Raw genomic sequence first — 5,825 nt, 5'->3', positions numbered from 1 at the left:
CTGGGCTGGTACTGGGAGTTTTCTGCACAGAGTCCTATGATGTGAGCCATCTGTGGGTCACTTAACTGTGGATACCAGCGCCTGTTCCAGTGGAGGTGACGGAGAGTGCAATGAACTCCATGAGGGTCCTTAGCTTTGTGGTTTGATGCTCTATTTTTGTGCGGTTGGCCTCCTGTCAGGAGGTGGCACTTTCCAGAAAGCATCAGTTGTAGTAGTATGGAGAGGGACCAGCAGTGGCTGAGGCCCTTGAACTGCCAATATTATATGCCCTTTGTCTTCCACTACCAGGGTGGATAGGGAAGGACCATCAGGTGGGGGCAGGGCTAGGTGTGTCTGAGGCTGGACTCTCCTTGGGCGGGTCTTGCTGCGGCTGCTGTCGGGGATGGGGGTGAGATTCCCAGGTCACTGGAGCTGTGTACCTAGGAGGATTATGGCTGCCTCTTCTGAGTCATGCAGGTTGTCAGGAAAGCAGGAGAAAGCCGGTAGTCACAGGCCTCACCAGCTCCCATGCAAACCGAAGTACCAGTCTCACTCCCACTGTGCCTCCCACGACAGCCCAAGTCTGTTTCCAGGTGGAGGGTGAGACAGGCTTGAAAACTTGCCCGAGGTTATCTGCCTCTCAGCTGCAACAGAAAAAAGCTTTAGTTTTTCCCTTACCTGTGAAGTCTGAACACCTGATTCACCCCCTCCCCTTAGATCTGGCCAGGAGGCTTCTTGCCCTGTTTAAATTGTTGCAAAGTTCAGCTAGAGAATTCCTTCTGCCTGTGGAGTTTTCCCCCTGTTCCTCTGGCCACCCTCTGGATGGATCCCTGTGGTGTCAGGCAGGAATGGGCTGTTTGGGGACCCAGCAAGCTCCCAGGGCCTTTCTGCTGCTTCCTCTACCCATGTATTTTGCTCAGCTCTCTAACTTGACTCAGGTCCAGGTAAAGTCAGAAGCTTCCCCCACAAACAGACCTTCAGTTTCTCCAGCGGGCATGTGTTCAGGAGAGGAGGGTCTCCCTTTCCCACTTCCACAGTTGGGGCAGTCACAGTATTTGGGGTGTCTCCCGGGTCCTGCAGAAGCAATTCACTTCTTTCAGAGGGTCTGTGGTTCCTCTTGGGATTGCTGGTTTGTTCTTGCAGTCGATCTGGAGATAAAATTCACAATGCAAGCCTCCGCATGCTGCATTTTCATTTTACAAGGCACTACAAGTGCTTTACCTTTCAGATAAGCCATATAATTCCATAGACGCAACTCCATTATAATATGCTAAAGATTATTTAAGCTGTCATTCTTGCTAAATTGAACCATAATCAAACTGTCAAGGAGGCATAAAATCTCAAAGACTGCTGTTAAATCACCCTTTTGCCTCCTCATTAGCAGGGAAACTGACCTTAGATGTTTTAATCTCACCTCACAAGTGTTATTTCTCCAGCCTTCACTCACTGCCCCTTACCTCTACAGTCTTGAACCTAGGGTTCTAGCAGAAGAGAAGCTGCTTTGGATGGGCCCCTTGTCCCATATGTCCCACCCTCTCTCCCTGTTTCATTTTGGCAACCTTGGCTAATATTACCAGAGATGTGTCTTATTTTGTCAGTTTTCTCAAAGAAGCAACTTGCCATTATCAATAACTTTTATTTTGTTTTCTATTCTACGTAATTTACATGTATTAAGTTTTTAGCCTTTGTAGTGTATAGTTCTGTAATTTCTGACAGGTACAATCACGTAGGCAGAAACATGAAGATATAGAGCATTTCGATTATCCCTAAAAATTCCTTACAACCCTTTGTTGTCAGCTCCTTCCCTCACCTCCAACCCCTGAAAACTACCATGTGTTTTCTATTCCTCCAGCTTTGCCTTTTCCAGAATATCATATAAATGAAACTGTTATGCCCAGACCCTCTATTCCCCAAAGAAGACCACCAGAGTCCAGAGTCAAAGCCAAGCGGCAAGGATCTTTATGACAAGTTCGAACTTGGTCCCTCCATTACACAGCATACAAGAGGGCCCCGAACAATGCGAGTGTTTGCTTTTTATAGCCCAAAAGTTACAGGGGAACAAAGGAATTCTTTTGGTTCCCGCGCTTTCAGTAAAACTTTGAACGGCTGCCTCCTTATCGGAGACTTTTCCAGGTGGTGTTTGTACTGGGCTCAGGAAGTTTGAGAGATATATGGCGATATGTGGTGGGATGGGAGGATGGGATGTGTTTGTACTGGGCTCAGGAAGTTTGAGAGATATATGGCGATATGTGGTGGGATGGGAGGATGGGATGTGTTTGTATTGGGCTTGTTTGTGTGCCCGGCTCCTCTCAGCTTACATCTGTCATCGCAGCACTTTGGGTGGCCAAGTTGGGCAGATCACTTGAGGTCAGGAGTTCAAGAACAGCCTGGTCAACATGGTGAAGCCCCATCTCTATGAAAAATGTAAAACTTAGCTGGGTATGGTGGCGCATGCCTGTAATCCCAGCTACTCGGGAAACTGAGGTAGGAGAATTGCTTGAACCTGGGAGGTGGAGGTTGCAGTGAGCCGAAATCGGGCCACTGCACTCCAGCCTGGGCAATAAAAGTGAGACTCCATCTCAGGAAAAAAGAAAAAAAAAAAAAATTAGAGAGTTCCTCTGCATCTTCAAGAGCACTTGGAATTTTTTTTTTTTTTTTTTTTTTTTTGAGACAGTCTCACTTTGTTGCCCAGGCTAAGTGCAATGATGCAATCTCGGTGCACTACAACCTCTGCCTCCTGGGTTCAAGTGATTCTCCCACCTCAGTCTCCCAAGTAGCTGGGAATACAGGCACCTGCCATCATGCCCGGCTAATTTTTGTATTTTCAGTTGAGACAGAGTTTCACCATGTTGGCCAGGCTGGTCTCAAACTCCTGGCCTCATGTGATCTGCCTGCCTCAGCCTCTCAAAGTGCTGGGATTACTGGCGTGAGCCACTGTGCCTGGCCAGCACTTGGGTTAAAAAAATTTTTTAAGCCACTCTATTTTGGGTTTAGTGGTATCTCTTTGTGGTTTTAATTTGCATTTTCCTAATGATGCTGAATATCTTTTCAAATGCTTATCGGGCATTTTTATATTTAAGTTTCTTTTTGAGTTGTTTGCCCATTTTTTAATTGGTCTGTGTTTTTCTTATTTTTGAGCTTTGAGAGTCCTTCATCTATTTTGTCCTACAGCACATATTGATTTCCTGCTGTCTTTTTTATCCTCCCAGGGGCTACATCTGACATTTTTGAGATGAGTATACAGATTGTGTTTTGCCCAGAGCCACTAGTCACAAAGGAAGGAGGGGTCCAGATATTTATAAAAGATGGGAAAGGCCTTGATTGTACAGTAATCCAAAGTTTTCCAATCTCTTCATCCAAGTTAGAACAACACAGTGGGTCTATGATAACAGAAAATAAAGAAACAACATAGCACAAAAGTCTTAAGGAATGGGCCAAACTGTGTCCAGAATTGGTTCCTTCCGGTGGGTTCTTAGTCTTGCTTACTTCAAAAATGAAGCTGCAGACCCTCATGGTATTACAGTTCTTAAAGATGGTGTGTCCGGAGTTTGTTCCTTCAGATGTTCAGATATGTCCGGAGTTTCTTCCTTCTGATGGGTTCACGGTCTCACTGACTTCAGGAGTGAAGCTGCAAACCTTTGCAGTGAGTGTTACAGCTCTTAAAGGTGGCACATCCAGAGTTGTTTGTTCCTCCTGGTGGGTTCGTGGTCTCGCTGACTTCAGGAGTGAAGCTGCAAAGCTTCACAGTGAGTATTACAGCTCATAAAGGTAGTGTGGACCCAAAGAGTGAGCAGCAGCAAGATTTACTGTGAAGAGTAAAAGAACAAAGCTTCCACAGCATGGAAGGGGACCTGAGTAGGTTGCTGCTGCTGGCTCCGGTGGCCAGCTTTTATTCCCTTATTTGGCCCCTCTGACATCCTGTTAATTAGTCCATTTTACAGAGCGCTGATTGGTCCATTTTACAGAGTGCTGATTGGTCTGTTTACAAACCTTTAGCTAGACACAGAGCGCTGATTGGTGCATTTTTACAGAGTGCTGATTGGTGCATTTACAAACTTTTAGCTAGACACAGGGTGCTGATTGGTGTGTTTACAATCCTTTTAACTAGACAGAAAAGTTCTTCAAGTCCCCCCTCAACCCAGGAAGTCCAGCTGGCTTCACTTCTCGAAACTAGTGAAAGAAGTTAGTTTGGTAGCTACTTCACTCTGAGACAGGACCAGAAGGTACCATTTTCATTCTACCTTTTTCTCAAAAATAAGGATTTCCTGTATGTCCCTCATCTTCAGTTTCAACAGGACTGATCTGGTTGGCTGAGCACTGGAGCCAAAGTGGAGAGGAAGAGGTAGCATCCTAAGACGAGGGGACACTGGGGGAAGGAGAGGAAGAAGAGTGCCCTTGTGCACACCAGAGGGATGGCTCAGTATGTACTGAGCAATGATTTTCTTTTCTTGGTTTTTTGTTGTTGTTGTTATTGTTGAGGCAGGATTTCACTCTGTGGCCCAGGCTAGAGGATGGTGGTGTGATCTTGGCTCACTGCAACCTCTGCCTCCTGGGCTCAAGCTATCTTCCTGCCTCAGCCTCCTGAGTCACTGGGACTACAGGCACATGCCACCACAGACTAAATTTTTGTATTTTTTGTAGAAATGGGCATTTCCCCATGTTGCCCAGGCTGGTCTCAAACTCCTATATTCAAGGAATCCACCCGACTCAGCCTCCCAAAGTGCTGTGATTACAGGAGTGAGCCACCATGCCCAGTAAGCCACCATGCCCAGCCTGAGTGATGATTTTCTATGTTGCAATATTATCTGGACTCCTTGTGCACACTTGGTCAATAGAAAGATTTTTAGGTAGGAAAGGCTTAGAAATGGTAATCTGTTTAGGAGTAAAAAAAAGATCAGGAGGGGCATGCCACTATGTTTGCAAATCTCTCCCAAAAGATTACAAATATCAACACTCCATATCAAAGAAGAGGGCAGAGATGAATCTTTATGCTAATGGACTGTAATATCAACCTTCTAGCCATTCAGGACAAAGTGAGGATAAGAATTAGCTCAACTCCCTGTCACTGTTTCCACTACATTTCTACTTTCACAAAGGAGAAAATTTTTAAATATTATATAAATTATAATTATATTCTATAAAATATAATTGCTATGTGATAAATATAATACACAATTATAATATGCATATTTGTCTATTTTAATAGACGTACTAAATCACTGGCTTTTAACTTTAGTCAAATAATCAAAACAATCTTTGCACTTCTGATTCCATATTACTTACTTGACCTGAGAATATGTTGTGGTTTTGAAGTACCCACAGCATCTACGAAATGAAAAAAGGCAACTTCAAATTGCCCAGTCTTTCTTACAGCACCCGGTATTCCCATGTGGTCTCCCATTCAAGTACTAACCAGGCCCAACCGTACTTAGCTTCCAAGATCAGACGAGATCGGGTGCGTTCAGAGTGGTATGGCCACAGACCAAATTGCCCAGTCTTTCTATGGGAAACATAAGTAGTATATTTTTATTTCCTTTCTCTATGTCAAAATAGACAATTAAACCTGCAATACAGAAGTGTGAATTCCTTCAAATCAAAATCAAATTACTGTGCCCTAGTAACTCACCAAATGTCTTGACCTCTATAGTTTTTTCGTTGACCCCTATACTTTGGATTATTTCCTTAATTATCAGAATTTACATAGGGCTGTTCCACATCGTGGCACTCTGTGCAAGATGAGTGGTTCAGAAAACACATCATCATGGGTCATCGTTTATAATGAGAAGTAGATTAACCCAGGGGCATGCCATCAGATGATCTGCCAAAGGTACAGTTGACAAAGTCTT

General features: G+C 44.4%; 1 pseudogene; it reads right to left on the bottom strand.

Annotated features, from left to right (window-relative positions):
• Positions 1-5,343: 5,343 nt before the first annotated feature.
• LOC112427060 (5S ribosomal RNA) lies at positions 5,344-5,462 on the bottom strand (annotated as a pseudogene).
• Between the last annotated feature and the right edge of the window lie 363 nt (positions 5,463-5,825).

Source organism: Macaca nemestrina, chromosome 10 (genome assembly GCF_043159975.1).
Source record: "Macaca nemestrina isolate mMacNem1 chromosome 10, mMacNem.hap1, whole genome shotgun sequence".
NCBI lineage: Eukaryota > Metazoa > Chordata > Mammalia > Primates > Cercopithecidae > Macaca > Macaca nemestrina.
Note: the sequence above shows the minus strand (reverse complement) of the source record. Positions and strands in the feature narration are given on the sequence as shown.